This window comes from Corvus hawaiiensis, chromosome 3 (genome assembly GCF_020740725.1).
Source record: "Corvus hawaiiensis isolate bCorHaw1 chromosome 3, bCorHaw1.pri.cur, whole genome shotgun sequence".
NCBI lineage: Eukaryota > Metazoa > Chordata > Aves > Passeriformes > Corvidae > Corvus > Corvus hawaiiensis.
In genome coordinates, this window is record NC_063215.1 from 73,944,348 (window position 1) to 73,970,221 (window position 25,874).

At 36.5% G+C, this 25,874-nt stretch overlaps 1 protein-coding gene across 6 annotated transcripts in view; it reads left to right on the top strand.

Moving 5' to 3' along the window:
* SIPA1L2 (signal induced proliferation associated 1 like 2) overlaps nucleotides 1-25,874 on the top strand; it is a 126,597-nt gene that overhangs the window by 24,620 nt on the left and 76,103 nt on the right. For all 6 annotated transcript variants that reach the window (XM_048296858.1, XM_048296854.1, XM_048296855.1 and 3 more), the window contains exon 2: nucleotides 2,928-3,000. The gene's annotated coding sequence lies outside the window, so the exon portion shown is untranslated. The remainder of the gene's footprint in view (nucleotides 1-2,927; nucleotides 3,001-25,874) is intronic.

The following is a 25,874-nucleotide window of genomic DNA, read 5'->3' on the forward strand; positions in this document are numbered from 1 at the left end:
TCCTACAGAGTGTTGAAGGCACAAATGTCGATAGTATCCCACAATCTAGAGCAAATGACTTGACAAGGCATTAGCCAGCCTTCATGGTCCTATGTGGAATTTATTTTTTTCCTGGGATATGCCATCAAAAATACATCTCCTACAATGTAAATCAAGTGTGTCCAGGGTACCTCAGAGTTACCAGGTAGATTGACTGCATCAGGCTGATATTCTGGACATACTGAACTTCTGTGGAGCTTATCTCTGCAGTGACCATCTGTACAGTGTTTTGGAGCGCTAGGAAGCTGCTTGGAGCAAGGCTTTCCTGATGAGGATGCTGCTTCTTTGCCCATTCTTTCTGGAATCAATTTCTTCTGCATAGCCGAAACTTTTGGGTAGAGAAAGAAAACTTGCCAAAGGAAAATGAGAGATCTTGTACTAATATTATTCTATCTTTCTGCTTTTCCCACAACAACAAAATAGGAATAGAAAATATTAAAAGATTGGAACATAAATAATACCATATATTCATGCAGAAAAGTAATTTTTTTGTCGCTGAAAATGACGTGCAGTATATGGCAGGCCGCAGTTACTAATGTCTGACTTTTAGCTAAACAGGGCTACTAACAAGGATCGACTTTGCTATGCAGGAATTCTTTCTACCTGCATTTCAGGTATCTTTCGATGTGAACTCTTCTTTGCCTTGTCTTTGGCCAAACTGACTTCCTCAATGACAATTCCTGTAGAAACAAGGTATTAGTTTTCAATTCCAGTGGACATTCAGATAAAGATTAAGAAACCAGCAAATGAAACCCATGTGTTACTTCCTGGAGAATAAAGAAACCCAGAGGTGACTCCATAAGTAGTTAAACATGAGACGTCCAGGACAAACAGATCTGTGATGCACAGCAGTGTTATGATGTCCAATACTACACATAAGTTTTGAAGCACATGAAAGAAAATAGGCACCATTATTTCTGTTTTGTAATTTGTTACTTTATGTGAGTTTAAAGCATTACTTGAAATTCTGAGGGATTTTTTTTCCATTTGTAGACCTTCATGAATGTATGGGCAAGATGTTATGAAGAAAACTTTCGAATGCTGGTGAAATAATAAATTATTTTTGAAATATATAACATTATTTTTATTCTAAATTCTTAAATTCTTTTCCTGATTTGGTGTTCTGTATAAGAACTTTGGATTAAAGAAAAAAATTAGTATGTGGGCAAGGCCTAGTGTTTTCCCATTTGGCTGCCTCACAAAAGAGCAACATAATCCTCTAAATCCTACTTTACTCTGAGGATCAATTGATTCCACTTTCTGCTCCCATAAGCAGACAATCTAAAAATTGTCTTTGAGACAGATATTTTGAAGCTTGCTCTTCCAGTGATCTGAATATATGCTTACTTTTTTTTTGTGAGAAGGACAATGTTAATAATGATAATATTCTCATAAACTTATTTATAGAAACTGGAAGCAGTTTCTTTTGGAAAATGGACCAGATTCCATAGCCATTCTAAAAAAAATTGGCTTTCATTTATGCAGTTGCTTTCTTCTCGTGTTTTTACTTTTGACTTTTTGTACTTACTATGCTTTAGTTTCAGATTTTACTGGAGTGAGCTTTATGTGTGAAATTTGTCTTCATCAGATGTCATTTTTAGGTTAGGAATGAGAAATTTCTGTTTAATATCCTGGGGGTTTTTAATTGTGTCTTCTGCTGGCAAACAGATTAGTTATCTAATGATACTGGTCCACACTACTACTGATAGAATTTAGGGCTTTTTTTAGCTCTCCCATGAAAACTGCACTGGTGAATGTGTTTGCTCAAGTTTTAGGTTGTAACTACACCAGGAGTTGGGGTTTTTATGCAACTGTGAGCATACCGGTAAAAGTAGACTAAAGTGATTGCCTATTTTTGACTAGACCTAGAAGGAGGATAGTAGTAAACTGTCCTGCATCCCATCTGCCGGTGTCCATAATACCTAGATATGCAGCTGACGTAGGATTTTCAGGCTTTGTGTTCTTTTCCATTGTATGCACTATTCTGTAAAATACCTATTAGAATTATATTTATCCCTATGGTGGTGATTTAGTACAGGAAATAACATCTGTTCCTGCTGTGTGTGTGTGTTCTTTTTCCTTTCTTTCAGTATGAATATAATATTGTGTATTTTCAAGCTAGATTTTACTATCTGAGATCATGGTAAAACGAATGCCTTTTGAAACTTTGTTAGCTCAGATATAAAATAGCCAAATTGCCTTATTGGTACATGACAGTTTTATGATTTATCTCTCTCTAATGTTGATCTATGATAGACCTAGCTAAAATATTTTTATTTTACATATGCTTTTATTTACCTTCATTCAGAAGCAAATGTAAAATTGTCACATGTAAATTTAGTGGTGTTAGATACTTTCTTCACTGTAAGTCATCCCACAGAATCTCAGAGCATGTATCTAAACTTTTTGGATCAACTCCCTACTCTTTTCTCTCAAAACATTTTATGGAACTTCATGACTTTTTCTCATTCTTGTAATTGAAGATATTATTAAGCTACTTGCTTTTTACAATACAGTTCTAAGAATAGCTGTGGACCCTTTATCATGACCTTTGAAGCAGAGCCGTAATGAAACAGTCTGTTGGTTCAGCACGTACTGTCTCATGACCTTTTGCCCTAGCAACGCTTTTTTTCCAGTTATTGCCAGGAGCTTCCATAGATAACACCTTTAACTTCTCTGTTGCAACATATACATATGGCACTATGATGAATTTTAAAGCTAGTGAGTTGTTCTTGATAATTTATTTGCATGTAGAAATTAGTAGATTTTCATTTTACACAAATGTTTATTTAAGTTTTGGGTTTTTTTTTTTACTTATCCCTTAATACCGTAACGGGACATGTTCACCTAAAACCAAAACCAATGAACCTTTCTTATTTGACTTGCAGGTATCTCCATTTTGTTGATATCAGAAAAAGAGTGGCTCAAGTTGACATCCTTTGTGAACTCTTCTAGCCAAAGGTAAATTTCTAACTGGTGGCAAATATGTTTTTACTATGCTTGTAGTACTGCCCTACCTTTTAAATAAAAAGGCAGCTGTGCTGCTGTCTTCCTTAATGTTTGACATCTCACAGACTGTATTTCCTTGAGATACCTAAAGCACCCTAAAAAACCCCTAAGAGAATCATTTAGATGGCTCAGCATACAAGTGAATAACAGAATCATAGAATGGTTTGGGCTGGAAGGGACCTTTAAGATAATCTCATTCCAATCTCCCCATTATGGGCAGGACACCTTCCACTAGCTCCCTTCAACCTGGTCTTTCACAACTTCTCAGGGCAGCCTGTTCCAGTGTTTGACCATCCTCACAATAAAGAATTTCTTCCTAATATCCTACCAAAACCTGCTCTCTTTCAGTTTGAAGCCATTCCCCCTTGTTCTATCATTGCATGCCCTTGTAAAAGTCCCTCTCTGGCACTCTTGTTGTCCCCTTTGGATACTGGAAGGCTGTTATAAGGTGTCCCCAGAGCCTTCTCTTCTTCAGGCTGAACAAAACCTGTCTTCAGAGGAAGTTCAGCCTTTTTTTTGAAATCTGTAACTTTGCAGATTGCCTCTCATTAATATTAAAGTGTATGGTACAATCAATATTATACAGCTGTTACTATACAGAAGGACTATTGTGTTCCTTAATGCATCAGATAAACCAAAAATAAAATCATGGTTTTGGTGATTTGGAAATTCTTATCTTGGTTGTCTTCTCGAGAAGAGCTACTATGACCAGAAATAGACACTAGCATAGTGGGATGAAAGAATGTCCTTTGTAAGTGCTAATTTAGCTGCTTGTAGACAATCCCGAGCCTCCAGTCACCAAAAATCATGACATCTACGTGTTTTCTGCACCAGGAATCAGGAGTTGCCGTTATCATTCTATGCCTCCTATCTCTACAAACTCCTTGATCTAGTTCAACTGGATTGGTTTTAGTTCTAGGGTATGGCTCAGGCTTAGAAATACTTCGTGTTGGCTGAACACAGTCTGTCATCTAAAGACATTCAGTATAGTAGTTTTCTGTCTCTATCATATTTCTGACACCAGTAAAACTTTTAACTTTCATTTCCAACTACATATTGTTTCAAGGAGGAAAAAGAAGTCTGAAACAAGAATTAAAATATATCTCAAATTGATTATGCGTTCAGAGATTTGTAAGAAGTAAGATAACTACTTTTTGTCAATCTATTCAAAGAACCATAGATTTAGGAGCCTGAATAATTGATCCTCCTTGCCATGTTTGCCATGTGCTTTCATGCAGGAGAAAAATTGAACCTTCTCTCCAGCCACCTGAGCCCCTCAGCCCTCCGTGTGCTACAGCAGTTAAACTAGGTGGATGCTCAATAGATGTGTTGCTGTTTATCAGATTTTAAGTGGCTCCCTTTGCTCACATCAGGTTAATAGTCTTTTTCCCCTTCTCACCTGAGACTCCATTTTTTCAATAAATGGTCAGTTCTGTAATACAAAATAAGATCACCACACTCCTTTGTTACTGAGCCTGATGAAGCTCTGCTTTATTAATGGCAGTGTAGAACATATCTCTGAAAATCTTATCTACTACTTTTCTTATAAACAATGTGTTTTGTTTTGGAAATAGACTGAGAGGACAATATTGTAGCATATTTTGCATTATGTGTTGTCAATAATATCTTCATTTGAATAATGCTACTGTAGTAAAAGAGAACTTTACACTAGTACTTCTAGTCTAGAATTGTGTGCTAACCACTTCTAGTATTGCATTTGCTTTATCTTTTGGCTGTACAGTTGGCCAATGCATAGCAGATGTTAAAAGAGATCTGGAAGAAGCTATTTTGGTTCCTAAAGGCAGGGAGCCAAAAAAATATCTGTGCTATGTTATGTTTCTCTGCACTGTGCTACACCAAGTCTGTAGTTCTGGAAAGATTTATTGATTTATTTGGATCTTTCCATTTAGCTTACTGGAGCTTGGAAAGAAGTAGGACTCACTCACCTCTTCAAACGCTATATCACTCTAAATAATAAAGAGATAACAGTAAGAAGCACAAGTTGACTACTTGTGAAAGCATTAGTGAGGTCCTCCGAAATAGAAGTCAAAGTAAAATAGCATGCGTGTTAATAAAATGGAAGAGCTTACTAATGTGCATTTTGGGGTAGCTGTTTTGGAGAGGGAATAGGAGGGAAAAAAGAGGGAGTATTGGCAGGTTGGGTAGGATAGTTAGGATCAAGAACTGTAGAGTGATAAGTCTTAGAAGAAAAAGAGGCAGCTAATTAAAAAAAATATGGGAGAAGCTAGTATTCAACTTTCTTTCCCTAGCCCTCAGCAAAAGTAGGACGTATTTTCTCTTTGAGGAAGAGGCTGATGTGCCACTGGTGTTTACTAAACAGATGTAAGAACAACAAATGCCTTAATAATCAAACAAAAAGAATTGAAAGAAAGTTGTTGGGAGGGAGGGGTTAAAGGATGCATTCCATCCTGATTCCTTAATTAATGTAACCTAATTTATTTCAGTAAAATGATTTGTGTATTATTGTTTTATACAAAGTAAAGGATTACAGTAAATTATCTTAATTGAAATCCTTTGTTTCTGGCTCATGCAGAAAAAGACTTCTATAAAATATTTGAAATAATTAAGAATTAATGCAAATACTTTTGAAGACAAACTGCAGAATGGGTCAAAAATATCCTATGAGTTTGTTTCTGGTTAGTGCTGCAACTGTGCAGGATGAGTGAGAAACTTGGAAAAAAGAATTATGCATTTGTGAAGGAGAGACTTCTCAGAAAATTGGAGAAACAGAGCATGGAACAACATGGCTAAATGAGAAATCAAAAAAGTTCAAGAATTTGAAAATGGTTCAGGGAGAGCTAAAACCATTCTGGAATTAAAGCTGGTGAAGAATGTGAAGGGTAACAAAAAGCCTGTTGGAAGTACATAAGGAGTAGAAGGAATGCTAGGGAAAACGTGAGCCCACTGATAGTGGGGTAGGGGATCTGGTGACAACAGATCCCGAAAAGCCTGAAGTGTTCAACACAGTTTTCACTTCAGCCCTCACTGGTAAGACTGGCCTTCCAGAATCCCAGACAGTGTGGAGCAAGGAAGACTTACCCTCCGTGGAGGGTGAATAAATTAAGGGATATTTAAACAAACTGTGCATAAAGCAGTCCATGGGACTTGATAGAATGCACCCATGAATACTGATGGAGCTGACTGATGTCAGTGTGAGGGCACTCTTGATTTTCTTCAAAAGGTCATGTGGAGAGGTTCCTGAGGACTGGAAAAAAATCTGTGTCCAAGGAGAGTCTGGGGAAGTACAGATAAAGAAACCTTGCTTGTCCCTGTGAAGGTGATAGAGCAAGTGATCCTGGAAGGTATTTCCAGATACATGGAGGACAAGAATATGACTGGGAGTAGTGAGCATGAATTTAGGTGTGGTAAGTCCTGCTTAACCCATCTGATACTCTTCTATGATGAAATGGCTGGCTTGGTGGATGAAGGGAGATGGCCTTGATAGATGAACAGTGAGATAGACTGAAAGATGGCTCAACTGCCAGGCTTAGAGGGTTGTGATCAGCAGCACTAGCTCCAGTGGCTCGCCAGTGGTATACCATAGGGACCAATACTAGGTTCAACACTGTCTAATGTGTTTGTTCAGTGACCCTGTTTCTGGGACTGAGCACACCCTCAGCAAGTTTCCTGATGATACAAAACCAGGAGGAGTGTTTGATATCCCAGGTTGTTGGGGTGCCGTCCAGAGGGACCTCAACAAGATGAAGAGTGGGCAGACGACAACATTCCTAGTTTAAAAAAGGACAATGCCAGTTCCTGCAGCTGAGGAGAAATGACCCCAAGAACCAGCATGTACTGGAGGTCAGCCACCTGCAAAGAGCACTGCAGAAAAAGACCTGGAGATTTAGGAGGACAGCAAGCTGAGCATGAGCCAGCAAAGTGTCCTTGTGGCAGCACTGGCAAGGCCACACCTGGAAAGCTGTGTGCAGTTCTGGGTTTCCCAGTACAAGAGAGATAAGGACATATTGGAGAGCATCCAGTGTAGGTCACAAAGAAGGTTAAGGGATTGGAGCATTTTTCATACAGTGAGACGCTCAGTGAGCTGGAACTATTTGGCCTAGAGAAGGCTCAGGAGGATCTCATCAGTGTATAAATTCTTGAAGGGAGGGTGAAAAGTGGACGGAGCCAGGCTCTTTTCATTGGTGCCCAGTGAGAGGACAAGAGGCCATGAGTGTAATTTGAAATACACAGAATTCCATCTGAACACGAGAAAAGGCTTCTACTATGAGGATGGTTGGGGTCTGGAACCATCTCACAGGAGAGGTTGTGGATTCTCCATCTTTGAAGGTATTTAAAACCTGACTGGACATAGCCATGAGCAGCTAATCTATCTGAACCAGTCTGAGCAGGGGAGTTGGGGTGGAAAATCTCCAGTGGTCCCTTCCAATCTCAAAGACTCTGTGATTCTGAGAACATAGGAAATGGGAAGAAATTGATGTATGTTTTGCAAGCAGGAAAAAAGCTTGAACATATTGATAAATTTCATTAATTAAAAGACTAAGTCAAGGTCACCTGCAGCTCTTTCTTAATCAAGTTGTCGAGAAAATGCTCAGGTCGTTCATTCCTTGGTTAATGACCTTAGGTAGCAGGGCAATAGACATCAGAATATTTTTCAGGCTCAGTTAATCAGGAAGGGAAAAGATTTAATGAGGTTTTAGAAGCATTTTTCATGGCCAAAACTGATTGTCTAAAAAAATCTATGAGAGCTTTGAATATTGTGAAACTTACTATGCTGTAATATTTTCTATCCTGTCTATCCAAGGTCTAAATTTTTGTATTCAATAATCAAACTCAGTAAATTTGAGTCAAATTCAGTAAAAATTGTACTCAAATTCAGTAAATTTGAGTCTTAAAATATTGATAATATGATACAGATGACCTCTTGCTATATTTGATCTTCTCTTGGGTAGCCTGTCACATCCACTCCTATCTAAAAAATGCAGACAGCTTAAAATAATCTCTTGCAGGCTGACCTGGTCTGGTTATTAACCCAAAACACTCTGAGCCCTGTCTGTTTGCAGAGTTGAGGGAGGAGGAGGGGGCAAGAGGCGAGGAAGCATCTAGTTTCAAAAATAGAAACCTCACAAGTACTCTAATTATCTTTTATGGTCCTCTAAAAAGCTATTCATTTGCTGTGAATATCATTCAAATACTTTGTAGTTCTTAGCTGTTAGGGCTTTTTTTTTTTGCAAATTTTTTCTTTTGTTTTGCCATCTCACTCCTGTCATTTAGCCTAGTAACCTGGTTTGCTGCCTTGTCAAATTCTTCCCTGTGAATGGAGTGTGTACTCTCTCTTGTATGGCAGCCTGTGAAGAGAGGGAAGGAGGAATACAAACTTTTCCCAGGTCCTCCACTTCATCTAGTGTCTGCTTGTATAACAGGTTTTCTGTTTTATCTTACTGCAAGTATGGGGAAGTGAAATAGATGGGAAGAAATCATACTTTAAAAATAAATAAAAAGAAAAATTTTTTTCCTGAAATTTCTTGAGGTTTTTTGGTCATATTTAAGACCAGGGATGTTAACTGCTTTGAACAGCTTCAGGAAGGGTGGGGCTATATGCCATCAAATGCTGAAGATCAAAGTCAACTGCAGCAGCAAAGTTTTCTCAAAAATATAAACTAAATTTGTAAACATTTTTTGAAGTGGTTATTTCTAAGGGGGATGGGAACACATATTTCCATGTGTCCATATTTCATGTACGGTTTGTTAAGCATATACACTAACTCCTTAGAATAAAAGAGAAGTTGAGACATTTCTGTATGTGACATCCTTCCTTTTGTCATTTGCCTCTTGGAGATTATAGAAAAGTCATCTTTGTTATTGTTAATGATGATAACAGCTAATTATGTTTAGGTGACTGGCAGATTAGATTGACTATTTCTACTTTGCTTTTTTTTTATTTTTCAGTTGGCTCCAAATCACCATCCACAGACATTTACTTAATTTCCCTTACTTAGGGATGGATGTTATTGCTTATCCTGTTCAGAAACCAGAAAGAAAGAATGTGACTTTGATTTTTGGCTCTATTTTTATCTTTCCCTAAAGTGGGATTTTTTTTTTTTTTTTTAAGAAGAGAATGTTTAGAAATTTCTTCCTGCATAATTTTGGAATTTAGAATACACCTGTAAATTGATTTCTTTGGGGTTTTTTTTTGCCTGTTTTTTTCTCTTTGGCAAGCCTTCTTTTTAGAATTTTGAAGGTTGGAGTGGGCTGCAGGTTTAAGTCAAAACTATTTTCTAAGTACAGATAAACTGAGGGTATAGTCCAGCCCTTTTGCTTTACATATGCTAATTATTAGATAACATTTGGCAGTTCGTAGCTTTGTCTAAGCAGGAGGAAGAGTGTGGATTATATGACAGCTGAATGCATTTCAACTAACTTTGTCTCTAGGGCAGCTGGAATTTACAGTACTTTTAGATTTAGTAAGGTAAACTAAGGTTCTCTCTTACTTTGCATTTGATACAGTTTGGCTTAGAAACAGTGTTCTTAAACTAGAAAAAAATAATTGAAATACTTTGTTTTTCTCAACTGAGTTAGTGTTTGCAAACATGATAGATTTCAAATTAATGTAGTATGGTGTTACTGGATGAAGTAGGAAGGAAATTTGCTCTATCATAGGATTATTACCACTATCAGGAGTTGTTGGAATGACATTTTGTGTAGCCAAAAAGTTAAAATGGAGTTTATTTTTTAATTGATTTTTTTGGGGGGTTTTAGCAGAGTATCTCTTTAAAGAAGTAATTGTAAAAATATAAAAATTGACAAACTGCATACTGAAATTATATTGTAGTTGACAAGTGTGTTTAATGAAGATGATTTTTGCCTTGAACCTCCATGTTTGTATTCCTGTTGCCCTTGTATTTTTTTGGTGTTAAGTTCACACAGGAAACTAAAATAGAGTTCTCCATTGTTTTAGGTGTGTGTGTGTACTATGAGGTAGTGTGCATAGCTGCTAGAACTGTGTTCTAAAGCAATTGTTTCATTGTTGGAAGCTTCGGGTTTCCTGGTCTCTAATCTCTTTTCTTTGTGAATATCAAGGTGAAGTGGGTGATGTAGTCTTAATGCTCCGCTCCTCTGGCTGATTTGAAATTATTTTGGTTTTTTTTTTTTTTTTCATCTTTTACTGTAGTGCTGCGTGAAAAAATCTTGGCTAAACTGGGTTGCATTATTTATTTGTTTGTTTATTTGTTTGTTTAGCTTTCTTTTGAGATAAAAATCAGTTTCTCATACTAACCCCTCAGTGCTGGCCATAAGATCAATGGATGGGTGATGAGGTGGAGAGAAAGTTTTCCCCAACTTCTTCCAGCTCTGTGCCTCAAATATTAACATACAGCTTAGGTTTTCTAACTGACAGATTTAGTTTTTTAAATTACTCTTATTGACTTCTAAGTGTTAGCTGGGACTGGAATATACTTCCTGTCTCCTTTCAATCCTTGATAAGCATGCTGATTTGCATGCAAACAGCAACCCCCATTTCTTAGATTCAGTTGTTACCACCCTGATGCTCTGTCCTTTTTACATGGTGTGTTTCCTTAAGTATTCAGCCCAGAAACTGCCCAACTATGTTTCGTATGCTGGTCAGTGAAGATTTTACTAAAATCCCTTTTTTACTTGTCTTGTCTAGGTAGCAGAAGCAGAGCTTAGTACAGTGTAAACAGATGTTTCTCTATTTATGTTTAAATTACAGAATGTTGTCAAATTATCTTGTCTCATAGCACTGGAAAGACACAGGCTCTGGAAAAAAGGCCTTAGTGGTATCCCATACCTTCTGTGAAGGCTGTCTGTATAATGGATTGGGGGTGAGTGGTTGGGGGTTTTTTAAGCACTTTTAGTTTGTGTCACCTTATAAAAACTGTCTTTACAAAACCAGGACAGAGGCGTCCACATGTATTCTATGGATGAATCTCTGTAGTGTATCATTCATACTTGCTTTATTCTGTAACATGCTACCTTCTTTATTCAACTGTTATGAAATCTGCTTATTAATTGAATCAGAAGACATCTGGTTTTGATACTGATTCATGTTTAAAAAAATCTTTCCTTTGACCATATATGTGGTCTGTCAAGTGGTATTCATTCCGTCTCTGGAAGCAAAGATTTCCAGTAAAGTGCGTCCTACATGTCCGTTGCCCAGACTCAGGATCTGCTTCTGTTGTCTTGTCTGTAATTATTAGATGTTGATTATAGCTAGAGCTGTGAAGATTTTTTGGTTTTCCTATTCCGTGAATAATTTAGTTTCTAAGTGTTCCTGTATTTGGTGAGGGTGGAGGATGCAAACTTTTGTCTAGATGCCTTCCCACTTCATACTAGCCAGTTGCTCCATAGTTTCAGTATTTCACTGGCACATAGACTGCTGAGGTTCCATTTAGTAGATATTTTTGCACTAAGATTTAATTTACTTTCCTATGTTAAATAGAGATGTTAGAGCTTATTTCTTGTGGGAATCTAGATGATATTGCAACAAAACAGGAATGCATAGTTAAAAATGTTACTTAGAAGGCAAGCTGTATACTGAACAGACTGTACTCATGTTTAATTAATAAAATAACCTTTTTTCTAAAAACGAAAGTCAAATACCCCTCCCCCCCAAAAAAGCAAACCAACCAACCCACAAACAAAAAGACCCAACACAAAACCTGACCCAAACAGTAACAAAACGAATCAAACTCAAATTTGTATCCTTCTCTGAGTATTTCAGGCTAGGGAGATGTTGACTGTGTTGTACTGTGTAGCAATATTGGATAATTTTTTCTGTATTTGTAACTTCGTTCAACAGTTTCCACAAAGCTGCTTTTCTCCAGTGGACTCAGAATTTTTATGTTAATGTGTACTCTTTCCCCAGTTACTTCACACTGTCTCTGGGGTTCTGTGGAGTTCAATGGAAATAATGCCTGTCTTGTTTAGCTTAAGAACAGTATGCTACTATAGTAGTTTCACCCAACTTTTTTTTTATGTGCAAAGCAGTTTGCATCATGCATTGAATCCTTTCTCATTCGAATGTGGAGAGTTATTGTGTGTGTAGGAACAATTAATTGTACATCAGCAAATTGAATTCAATTTTTGTGTGTTTAATAACGTGCTTTTTTCTAACTTCGTTACAAATGTTGCTGATATCTGCTCGAAAAACTAGGTTTATTAAAATTTATTTAAAATTAAGAGATTCAGCAAATGCTCCCTAGAGTTATAACTTGTTTGAGAACCAAATGTAAAAAGAACTCTTACATTAAGATGCTTTCTCCAGCCTCTGGAGTAGGGGGAAACACAGTGATGAAGGATGAGGAAAAAGCTGAGGTACTTAATGCCTTCTTTGCCTCACTCTTTAATAGCAAGACCAGTTGTTCTTCGGGTACCCTGAAGAACAGAGAGAAGCTTGAAGACATAGATGGGGAACAGCATGAAGCCCCTGTAATCCAAGGGAAAATGGTCACACAGTTTTCAAGGAGGATGTGGCAAAATAATCTGCCATTTTCATTTTAGCTTCAAGATGAGTTCTGGCATTAATGAAATACTTCAGTCAAGAGCAGGTATTTGTTATTCTTGATACAAGTGTTTTGGGGTTGTTTTTCCTCGTACATGTTCCCTTTGTTTGAGTTATTTCATGGCTTTGATATGTATCTTTGAAGTTTCTAAGTAGCAGCCTGTGTTTAAACTCAAATATTAACACCTTCAAGTAGCTTTAACGAGTTTATGAGGGTATTTAATTATTAGCTTTTTTTAAAGCAAAGGTTATACATTTGTTATATTTCTTCTAAGAATAATAGCTGAAAAATGAAAAAGACTATTAAAAAATAATTCTAGTTTTAAAAAGTATTATATAGTACCACAAAGGCTACTATGTATTCTGTCTCCCTTTTTATCATCTTGTCTTAGTTTATCAATACTAAAATAATTTGTGATCTTTAGGATCTTATTTGTTTACTTATTTTTGTAATTGACAGGGTTGATGACAGAGTATTCTCTGAAGGGTTTTTTTCATTGGAATCTTCTCTAGGCTATTGTTTGAGCTAGATAATTTGCTGACTTTAAGAACATATTGAAGTACATATTTGTTTTGCCTTGGTTTTGACAGGAGGTGGAGGAATGGATTATCACCTAAGAGTAACACATGGTATTAACTGTTGAGCGTAGGTACAGACCCTTCTTATTCAGAGGAAAAGAAGCATCTAAATAGTCATAGAGCACAGTGAACATTTAAAGAGAAATCCCATAGCTTTCCTAGTCTCCTGGGAAGGATAAAGGAAACCGAGGTAACTGATACTAGTACTGTTGTACAGTGTCTCAGCTGACTGACTTGGATACCAAAGAGATGTGTCTTGGGAGAAAAGAAAGGACTGATGATACTTTGGGAAGATACTAAGGAGAAGGAAAAATATTGAGATAAAGGAAGTGACAGTAGAGGAGCAATAGTGATATCAAAAAGGACAAAACATTCAGAGAGGGAATGAATAGTAAAATGGCAGAATTCAATAAACCCTGAAGTATTTCTAGATAAGAAGGCTACAGCAAAGATGTGCTTTTAAAGTCAGATGAACTTAAATGGTGTGTTGGAAAGCTAGACTTTTGTCAGACTAGCAGACCTTGGAAAGGACAAGGAAAAGGATATTTATAAAAGAGGAAGAAATGGGCTTGGATGAAGACAATGATATAGGATGTTTCTTTTCCTTTCATGATGGTTTAGGAGTCTGAACTTGCCAGGACCAAACAGACCACTCCTTGACAACAGACTATTTTGAACAAGTGTTTGGTTTAATTCTGATTTTTTTCTGGATGGTTTTAGGAGTCAGTGAGCAGAAACCAATTGATTTGGGTGAAAAACAGAAAGAAGATAGAGTGGAAGCTTTTGGCTGGTGATTAGCTAAGCTGCTGGCTTTTGCCATCTCTGTAAGTGTCTGCAAATTAAATAAATGGTTGATGACAACCATTACCATCCTAACTTTGCCTAGCATCACAGTTTACCTTATTGGCCTGTTTTCATTCTGCCCAGCTATGCCTGAATGAAGGTTGTCTGTGAGCACTCTCATTCCACACCAAAGGGTGTCATGAGCCTGACACATATTCACTTGTCTGGTTTGTGCTCCTTGAGTGGAGGATGATAAACGATTGAGATGGAAAATATTGCATGAATTGGGTATGATTTGGTGAATATATGGCACCTAGTGTATTGGAAATAGAGAAAAGAGGAAGTGAAGGAACACACTGGAATAAATATGGGTGGGAACCACATCATGAGAGGCAAAGAATTCCTGGTGTTATGTGCCAAACATGGCATGTAGATGTACACTATCCTTGAATGGAAAGAGAACTATACCCATACTATTTGGTTCTGAAATATAAATATGCATTAAAAAATCTTCCCAGTGAAATGGGCACAGCCTGGTTAATGGTGCTATGTGCTGAAATAGCAATTAATGAGACTTTGGCATTGGGTTTTTTGCTCAAGACTTGGCAGTTTTTTTATCCTCATGTACATTCATTGAGTTTAGAAAAGCTAGCTGAGCAGATTCTGTAGAATATTATTTAAAATTAGTCACATTATGAATTGCCATAGGTAAGGATATTTTTCTTAAAGGGTCATACATAATGTTGACATGAATAGCTGTGACCTTTTGTGAGCAATTCATAATTTGTTGACAAATATGCAGTCAGTCATAAAGGTTATTAGGTTATAAAGAAAATAATATTTATTTGATAATGATCTGTGTTTTGTGGAAAAATAATCTGTGGGTTTTACCGGTAAGTAGTTGAGTGTGTATAGGGAAAGAGAGGGAATGCCATTCAGGTAATTTATATGTCAAATGTGTAGCTTCTTTTATAATCTAATATGAGCTTTCTAAGAGTCAGAAACATAGCAAATGTGATTGTTCCTTTCTAAATTTGGATTTCAAAATAAATCTGTAGTTTCTATCATGCAAATATGTTGCAAAAAAGAGGGAGATATGCACTGACAGCAAGTAAAAACACAGTTCCAGAAATGTGTGGTCTGTATAAATGATATACAGTTTGTTGGCTGACCCAAACTTTGTGCTAAATCAAAGCCAATAATGAAATTCAGAGGCAGATTTTTTACAATGCCTACACTGCATTACTATGCCTGTGTGTGAATACTTTGGATCAGTTAATTATACCCTCCTATTTGAACGTTTTCATTTACATAAGGAGCAGAACTTGATAAATCAAATATAAAATTCAGTGTCTGATTTATTGGATGGGGCGTTATGTAATCAGAATTTTAAAAGCAAAAGTTAAAACAAAATTGGCCCTATAAAAGCAATTCATTCCAGATGAATATGAATTTAAAATTAACATTCCCCATGCTTCCCAAAAGTGGACCACGGTTATGTTTTTCATGGTTCCTAATAGTGCTATTTCTTAGTGTGCTCAGAGACCTATTTAAAGGTAAATTACTGATTATTGAACATTCCAGTAATTCACCTTAAAGCAAGACTTAATTTTCAAAAATTTTTGCCTTTTAGCTCTTTATCATAAAGCAGTAAAATTAGGGAGATGATGTCATCCTTATGGTGGCTTGCAGCTAAGAATCAAGAAAGGCTTATAGATGTTTTCTCTAATGTGTCTCTAACATGAAGGAATACAATATTAAATCTGCATTCCTAACCCCAGTCATGATGATGACTTTGTCTGGAAAATGCATAAATACAATAAGGAGTCTTCTTTCCAATCTAGAAAAATGAGATCTTGCCTCTCTGAGTCAGAATACTTGAAAGATGTGTTTCCACACTGTGTTTTTGAAGACAGGTTTGGGGGTTTTTTTGTTTAAAATGAAAATATGTAGCATATTTCCTCAGCAGGACAGCTCCCGAAAGTTCTCAGACATGCGTTTTAACTTAGTAGACTAAAGCAAAACTATAGATCAATGATTACACTATCTTATTGTCTGGGGTGGGTTTGGTTGTTTTTGTGTTCTGTTGTTTGTTGTTTTTTGAATTTGAGGGAGAAGCAGAAGAAGGTGTTCCATAAAGTTGACATAAAGCTTTAACGAAATTATTTTCAATTATAGCCCTCTTAAGTCTCATTGAGCACAAGCTTTTTAGCTTAACAGCAATTTGTTCCTAGATAGGATATCAAATGATCACTGAACAGATGGCAGTGACATTTTATTGCTATCAAGTTGTGCCAAATTTGAGTGGACTGATGAAAAATGAAGAACAATATTCTGCTAACAACTCCCTCACTCCAGCTACTGTTCTTCTGTTTATATCTAGAATTACGTAAAAAGATTTTACTCACTGGAAAAAGAACTGTTACTCTACAAAGCTGTGGAACAACCAGCCTAGAGGGTGTCTGTCTCAGAGAGGCACTTGTTTGCCCAAGCTGTATTGTTCAGTGCCAGGTGTTCCAGGCCAAACTGCATGTGCTTGGAAATGTCACGTGGACACGAGTTACCAAGTTATTTGGTAACTGCCAAAATATTTTTGTGTATTTTTAATATTACTAAGTCTGTTTTCCAAATTTACAGTGTAAAATTAAGGACAAATTTGTTTTTGAGTAGACAGACTCTATGAATCAAGAGCATTATGGCCACCATAGATTTCCATGTATTTTCGTTCTATATGGAACTCCTGCTCTTTTGTTTCAGAGGGGAAGGATAGAAAAAAGTGAAATCTCTGTTCTCAAATTATACCTTTTAGAAAAGGTCTTGATCAGTGATGTGAAGTGACACTTTATAGCTCTACAGTGATGCAGAAGTACCTGAGAAATTACTTGCTGACATCTGAAACTGCAGATCCTCAGTCACCTTGAAGCTAAGGTTCCAAAAACTGGCCAGTAATATTATCAGTTTATGCTACCTCACAATTCCTGCCAGTTGATAAAGAATCAAGGTCAAACTAAAACAGTTTCCATAAAAAACAATAAAGACTCATGCTCACGTTTCCTTTTCTTTAAAACTTATTTTACTTTTAATTAACCACTTCCTTCATTAATACTAAAAATAATTCAGAACTGTGATATCAGAGCCACTCTACTGCCAAATGACATGACAGAAAACTTACTTCCTGTTTTACTTTCTTGAAAACATAAGAAAGATAAATATTAGCTTTGTTTCTCTTTTTTTCTGTAGAATGTGCTTCTGTACTTTCTTCTTGGTGAACAGTTAAGGTCTCTTATCTAGAACACTAGAATATTTTGAGTTGTCACAGGCAGTGGTTTTGGATGTTTTTTGTTGCTGTGAACTTTTGCAATGGGAGAGGTTGTTCAAATTCTCCTTTGCTTTAGCAATGAAGTGGACTCAAGCCCTTTTTTTCCTCTAGAAATGAACTAACCTGAGCTTCTAAAATTGCATTTATCTGCTTTCTGATCCCCTCTTGGCCCAGATGTTGCAACGTGTTAGAAAGACTGGTGTTAGCTTTGTGTGACCCTTTCTAATAGAAAGATTCCAACAGAAATTGAAGTCCCTTGGTAGACAAACTTGAGTATCATCATAGTGTTATTGCAGGAAAACTCACAAAGAACATGGACATATCTTTGATATTTGGGGAAAATATGAGGACATAGGTAAACAAAATGTGTTTAGAAAAGTTTCTCAAATCTTATTTTAATCATTGCAGTTTTTGCTCAAATTTCTATGTGCAACAGGAAATTAGATAAAATAGTATATTTAACAAAACATTGTAATTTTGTAGGCACTGAGTATTAGTGTCATATCCATATATTCCAAGGTACTGAAAGTTTTATACAGCTGATGGATATTTGAAAGATTATCTGTAAAATATATATTTTTCTACATGTGGTTTAAATGTAAAAATCTGGTGGAGGCAGCAAGGTCTGATGCAAGTAAGTATATGGAAACCTGTTGGATGACATGCACATTTCTCATGAGCATGAGCAGAATGACAGTTTAACCTTTTATCACTTATTTTAAGTCCTTACACTTTATACCGCTAAAATGCCTTTTGAATGCCGGTTCCCATTGGGTAATAAAAGTCTTATTGATGGTAATGTGTCAAAACAGAAGATTTTTGGAATGAAATAGTGAGTTTTCAAGCTGTTCTGTACCTGTGACCAAAATCTATGCACCCTCTTTGTCTCATTTGTTGATGGATGTACTGAGTGTGCCTTTGCTTTTGGGAGGCTCTTTCTTCCTACTTCAAAAAATTAGATGCCTTTAAAAGCTGTACGCATTGGAGAGAGTATTTCTGGTAGAAGTAGCATTAGTATTGTAAGTGGTTTGCTGTTTGGAGGGGTTTGGTGATCTCTGGAGGTAAGCCCAATATATGGGCTTGTAAGGCCATACCATGGCATCCCAGCGAGTGCTCAGGTCTGACACCACCAATGTGAACGTGGCAGGCTTAATCCGTGCTCCTGCCTGAAGAGCATTTTTACTGTGAAACGCAGCTATGATGGAAATATGTAAAAGAACTTTCTCGTTCTGGCTAAAATTGGCTTTGTACATTTGAAAAGCTTTCTAAAGTAGTGTCAGCATCTGAAACCTCCTTCATGGAATGGGCGGCCTCGGCTGTTTAATGGATGTACTGTTTCATCTTTTCACTGAGTGGCTGAAAAAGCTCTAATTTGGGCCTTACTGTACTAGACTTATGAAAAGTGGAATTGCCTCATGAATTTTTGTGACATACTGACTTTGAAAAGCCAAAGCTTGCAATCTTGTTCTCTCTTTCTGAACAATATCTCCTTCTGCAGTACTTGACTCCTTATTCAACCTCAGTGCAGCTTCTGAACCTGCTTCCAAATTTCTACCTCAGAATCTGAAGTAACAGTCAAAATGTTAGCACATCCCTACTTTCCTATCAACTTTTAATTAAAATCCATTTCTTCAGATAGGTAAGGAGGTGCCAACTCTAGTATTCCTACTGTTTTTCGGAATAATCAAAAGCAGTTGTATGCACTGTGTGGGAACAGCCTTACATACATATCCCAAAAGTGTCAGATAATTTCTGTAGAAAACACAGTGCTAGTGCATTCAGTCAGAAATTTATCTGAGCATATTTTTCAGTTAGAAATCTGTGTGTATCCATGAAGTTTTAAATTTTGAAGATTGATAATTAAGGTAATGATGTCATACAACTACTTCTAATTTTTCAATCCCATCATTCCATCTGTAGCAATTCGTTATGCATTTTAAGGACAAAACTTCTTAGTGTGATTTTTCTTTTTTTTTTTTTTTTTTTTTCATGGAATGGACAAGACATTTCTTAATATTAAGTGGGTTGCTTCTTATGGGTTTTTCCCTCTGGTTTTCTCTATGCCTGCTCTTGGCCAGAATGCTTTTCAATTGGAATTTCAATAATCATTTTGTCTGCTGATCTAGAGTTAGAAGAAATAATTTCTGATGTGACTAAGTCTGGGAAAAGGTAGAATATGTTCTTTTCTTTGTTTTAAAATAATGCAGTACTCTTCTAAATTGCTGAGTTGCTTTTTGTTTCTGCCAGTATTTTATAAGAACTGCATAAAAGACAGCATTTGTAGTATCTGTAAATGTTTATTAAAAACTTGAAGGTGAAAAGTTTTTTTTGAAATGGAGCACATGTATGCTCCCTTCTCAACATACAAATATGAATATGCTCCTTTCTGCACACTCTTCTGCCAGTCAGTTTACAGGTGCTGTATTTCTCTTTCAGTGTTCTCCCAATGCACATACCATTAGTTGTCCTTTTCATTGTCTTCGAATAATGCGAGCAGGCTGCACGAGTCCTGTCTTTATCTTTCTAAGCTTTGCCTCTGACAGTGGCTTGGTCCACTTGTTGTTTACCAAGTGGATTATCATAGTATTTCGCATCCTGTACAGTGGAGTCATTGTATGAGGACACTGTTCCAACAGGACACAGGAGCAGTCCCTGCCTTGTGGATTATGCAATTTAAATGAGAATACATGCATTCAAGCAGGAAGGGCCAATTCAAGAATCAGTGGACTTTTGATAATTTCTGAGCCTGTAGACAGTACTGTTTCTACTGAGGTTTCAGATGTTGTCCAGCTTGCTTGAGAAGACGACTGAAAATTACTTTTTTTTTGGTTGCTTTTGAGTGGAACTTGCTTCAATGCAGTGTTTCTGTATTATAACTGAAAATGAGTCATCTTTACCCTTTCAGAATAATTCATGCTTTGTCTAATGTGAACTCCTTTATTGAATAGGTTCTACTGGCTGAGGAAAAGTACATGTCGTGCAAACAGATTTTTGGTCCCTTCTTTCTAAGATCTTGAACTACACTGAATATATAAAGTATTATGCAAAGTTTATTTGTGTTTATCTGCTGACTGATATTTGTTTGTATGAATCTTGTTTATGACATTCCTGTATCATTATGTGAAGACTCTTCATTCTCAAAGATGAAACTAGAATTAAAATTCTGCTTCATCAGTATTTTAAGGATAAATCTATTTTTGAGGAAATTGTAATTACTGTGAAATGTTGGAGGAACAGGCGTAAGTACTTTTAACTTCTTGAAAGCAGGGAAATGTCTTAGAATCATCCAGTCTGACATACTATGTAAATTACATTCTGAATGTCTTTTTAGTCTCCAAGTAGAAACGAGATTATTTAATACTTATTAAGTAGGGTTCTTTTTTTGTTATTCCTGCCCTTTGACACCTAGGCTCTTGAATGGAAAGAATGAAAGGAAACAAAGAGAGTTTGGGCTATGTGGGTTTTTTTAAAATTTTCATTGATATCAGAATTTGACTGATATGTATATAACTTCTATTTGCAATTGTTAAAGACTGCCCAAAAAATGGTATTGGTTAACAATAATAATAATTTATGGGGAATTTGGTGCCTTCCTCCTGCCTATTCCCTACCCCTGGAATAATTCGTGGTCAGTGCTTCTTTTCAACCCTTTCCTGGAACAATTCTTTGGTCTAGGACTTCCTGTTAAAATGTTTCCTTTATACTTCATTAATTAAGTTATGTTGTAGGCTTTACTGTATTTTAAGTTTCATAATTTCAGTTAAAAGTAACTGAACTGAATTGGAAGAATGCAAATGAAAGATACTCAGTGTGTTTGTCAGTGGCAGTTTTGCTATTGTTTAAACTCTGGTACTTTACATGGTTCAACCTGAATAAGATACAGCTTCATTTCCATTTTCTTAGTTGAACTGTGCATAACAGCTGTAAGAATAGGAGGGTATCCAATTGGTTCTGGAAATCGAATTAGCCTTAATGCATCTCTGTCAAATCTTGCGTTAATGGAGCAATAGAATATTGGTATTAATATTTTAAGAAAACACAGTGCTGAAACAGTCACAAATTTATCTAAATGTATTTTTTAGTAACAGAAGGTGATTTCTAGCAGGAAGTTTAAAATCAATAACAGTAAAGCTATGGTCAGTAATAGTTCTGTATAAATAATAGCTCTCACTGTTGTTCACTGAGAGATAACCTCGGTTGCTTGATGAAAAACTTAAGCAGTGTTTTCTAACTCAACAAAGCATGCATTGAGATAAAATGTGTAGGACCAAACATTCAGGAAAACTAATAGAAGATAAGCTAAAGGGAAGCTGCTGGAACTTTGCAGATATTCTTTGGTATAATGAGTTACACCTAAGAAAGTGTATCTTTTGTAATGGCTTTTTCTCTGAATGGATGCAGTATGTTTAGAACTAACCAAGCTGACACATGGTATTGAGTTTTGTATTTAGCAGTTGGAAGGTAAGATTTATTAAAATATTTTCTCTGGAAATGCCAACATGACAGGTGGGGAATCTTGACCATAAGATAAACAAGTCTAGCATTTTTAATGGGTCTACTTACTGCTACATCTTACACAATTATTTCTCTAGGTGGTCAGATTTTTCTCAGCCTGTTAGTGGAGGAGGACAGTTATGGTTGGAGAGGTCTCTCCCTTAAAAGTAAGACAGCTTTCATTGAACAGCACCAAACAGATGTGGAATTTAAAGTTCTGTTGCATCTCTGTCTCAATATTTATATGCATCTGCCATTTTCTTTGTTGGAGAGGGGAACCACGTTTGAAGAACAGAGTATGGTTTTTTATTTGTATTTCTTTTTTACCCAAAATCTTGAACCAGTTCAAAACTAGCGCAATTCCACTGTTTTGATAAGAAAAGTGATGGTCTTATACCAACACTGAGAATCATGTAGGCTGTTGTCACTCTTAGCTATAGCTCCTTCCCTCCCACTCCCCGTGATTGTTTGTGGATACATTTCTGTAACTACATTATTTCAATAAAGGATTTTCTCAGTTTCTACTCTGAATTTTCTCTCGCAGAGACTATAAATGTAAAGAAATACAGCATAGCTAGGGAAATGTGCAACACATATTCACTACACAGCAGCTCATCTGTATTTCCATTTGTCAAATGAGGGTCTTCTCATCATTCTTCTTCTTCTTTTCTATGTCTGCATGTTAATCAAGTGTCTGAAATATGCATATGTGAAGTAACCATTTATACTGTAGTAGTTATAGCTTTAGTTTTAAATTTGATGTATAACAATTTGAACCACTTTTTTTCATAAGCTCTGCTCATAATTTGTTCATTGTATTATTTCCAATCCATTTTCCACAGCTGCAATCTGAATAAGTGGCTCAATTATAGTTTAGTGTTATTCTTTAATATTCACTGAGCCCTATGGAAAACTTTGAAAGAAATATTTTATTTAAAGACAATTATGCTTAAATATCATCGTTTTCTAAAGACATTTGCATGAAAAAAAGGCAAAACTATGAAGAACTAATTTTTCTTTTTCATACTAATGTCTGCAATAATAATTCTCCTGTGTGACATCATAATTAACTGTCACATGATATGATATCACAGTTTAGTGTGATCAGAATTCTCTGACTTGAACACACAAATAGCATTGCTCGAAAACCAGACATAGCTGTCACTTTGTTCTGAAAATTGGATAGTTCTTTTAGGAACCATTAACAATATTAAGAAATAGGTGCTGTTAATAGATATATTAAAATATGTAAATCTAAGAATGCTTGCTAATGTAATCTGTTTTTAAAAATAAACAAGTTTGAACTTTAAATAAAAAACTTTTTTCCATTATTTTGTCATTTTTCAAAAATAACTTCTTTTTTGTCTGGTGGCAATCTTAGTTTTAGGAAATAATACCTCGTGACAGATTTGTTCAGTGAGTTATCTGTTCTAGAAACTGTAAAAATATAGGCAGCTTAGAAATCGTGTTCATTTGTCCTTTGCACTCTTCTTTTTCATTGCACTTGAAAGCATGCGCAGAATTTTCTTGCAAAGTTTAGATTCCCATGAAGTGGCCATTGTGTAGCTGCTGCGCTGCTGTACTGGCCAAATACATAACACTAGTACCCCACTATGTGTTTCTTTGAAGACTGGAAACTAACTGGAGGGAGACACAGAAAATGCTGTGTAGAACCAATTGAATGCAAATTAAATGTCTGATCTTCAGCTTTTGGCATATTATTAGTGCCTATACTCCTGTTTTATCAAATTGCACTTCCCGTTTTTTTAAGATTAGTAGAGATTGAGAGTCATGGTGTATAGAATTGTCATCTTGATAAATAGTAGAGATTAATGCTTTCATCCAAATTATGCATTCTTTTTAGGATGATAGCATTACATAATAATAGGGGCAGATTTCCAGAGTCTTGATCAACAAAATGATCACAGAGCGACTTCTTAAATAATTCATTTCCATCTATCAAGGCTGACATGAGGCAGCGTTACCAAACAACCTCCTTTTGACAGGGTAGTCCAATAGTACAGTTCTTATTCATTGCTCCGCTACTGGCACAGGAACACTTGTGGGCACATATCCAGGTCCCCAGGAAACTTGGAATCGTTCCACGTTAAGGAACTGTAACTGTAGCTAACAAACCAGCTGCTGTATTGAGCTCAGAAGGAAGTCTTTGTAGCTGTGTGGAAGGAACTTAAGTTATTTGCATAACATCCAGCAGTCTTAGTGGGAAAGGTTGGCAGGAGCACAACAGCAGGGTAGGCATCCAGCTTTTCTTTTTTGACCTTATCTGTCACTGATTCCATTCTTCAGTGCTAGGGTAAGATGAAAAGAGAGGGAAGTCAAGAACTTGACCAAAAGAGCTGTACAGGTCTGAAGAGAAGAGTACTCATGGTCATATTGACAGCGTTCTTTGTGGAAGTAATAGTTTATTAAATTCAACAAAAAATATTGGTTTATAATAAATAGTATCAACATCAGTGCAGTATTTGTGAGTTGGTAAACTCTTACTGTGGAGAGAGAAAATCCTTAACAACAGATAAATGAGACTAAATGAGACTAAATGCTATCCATCAGCATAAGTCAGCTATCAGCCAGAACATGCTGTTGTACTGAGTTACAGAAATTTACAGAAAGGGTCAATCATGTTAAAAACAGGCAGATTTTTTTTCAATTAGGCCGATTTCAGATTAGGAAAAAAAAATAAACAATATCTCTTAAATATATTGCATCACTTCTTCAAACATTACTATTCCCAATAAAATATCGATCTACCTTTCCAAATAGGTGTTTCTTTAGTTCTGTCACACCAGCTTTACACTGTAAAGAAAACAAATTCTCTATTTAAGTACTGTCTTTTGCAATGTACCTCTGTTAGAACACTCAGGCCATACTTCATCAAGTATTTAAGCTACCACCGCCACCAGAGGGAAAAAAATGCCTTGCTTTCCCGTGGCCTTCAGGCTCTCTGCTGCCTTCCACAAATACAGATGTTTGTGAGGCCAAACAGTAAGTCACATTGTGGATTTGGATTGAAAATAAGTAGGGTGCCAGTGTCCATCTGTTGCTCTTTCCTTCTGCCTCCCACCACCTCGCCTCCAGTTTCATTTCAACTTTCATTATGGTCCTGGTCCAATTCACTACTTTTGCACAAATGCTTATGATAGAAAAAGGGCTGACACAAGAGAAAAATGGAATTCTTGCAAGATAGCCTTTTCTTACCTTATATATATATATTTTCCTATTTTTAAGAGATTAATTTTTACTTAAAAATGCATAAACTAATGACTTCTATGAATGCTTTTTATGTAGGAAAGGGCAGGAAGGCTAGAAAATGTAATTCACCATAATTTCAAAGAAAATTGAATTAACCTTTAATAAGAAGTTAAATATCTATCCCAGTACTTGAAATTAAACTTACTCTGCTCTCTTCTATATTCTGTCAGAAACAGAAAAGATGATTCTGGAATAGTTTAGTTTTCCTTCAGAGTGTGTATTTAGCAAAGGTTTCTTCCACTTCTATGATTGTATAAAGAACAGTCTAAGAGATGATTAAAGAGCTGCCAGCTGTTCATGTTAATTCACACAGAACTTCCTGGTACTCAAACTTTGCAATATTACTTGTGCTCCAAAAATGTTGAGCATATTGACAGATCTGAGAGCAGTCCTGCAAAGAAAGGCTTTGGGTTATTGGTGAATGAAAAGCTGGACATGAGCCAGCAATGAGTGCTTGCAGCTCAGAAAGCCAAGCACATCCTGGGCTGCATCCAAAGCAGCGTGGCCAGCAGGGTGAGGGAGGGGATTCTGCCCCTCTGCTGGTGAGACTGGTGAGACCCCACCTGGAACACTGCAGCCAGCTCTGGGGTCCCAGCACAGGAAGGACACTGATGTGTTGGAGTAGGTCCAGAGGAGGCCATGAAGATTATCAGAGGAGTGGAACATGTCCTGTGAGGAAAGGCTGAGAGAGTTCGGTTGTTCTGCCTGGAGAAGAGGTGGCTCCAAGGAAACCTAATTCTGGCCTTCCAATACCTAAAAAGGGCCTACAAGAGAGCTGGAAAGGAACTTTTTACAGGGCATGTAGTGACTGGATGAGGATTAACTGTCTGAAACTAAAAGAGATTAGATATTAGGAAGAAATTCTTTGATATGAGGGTGGTG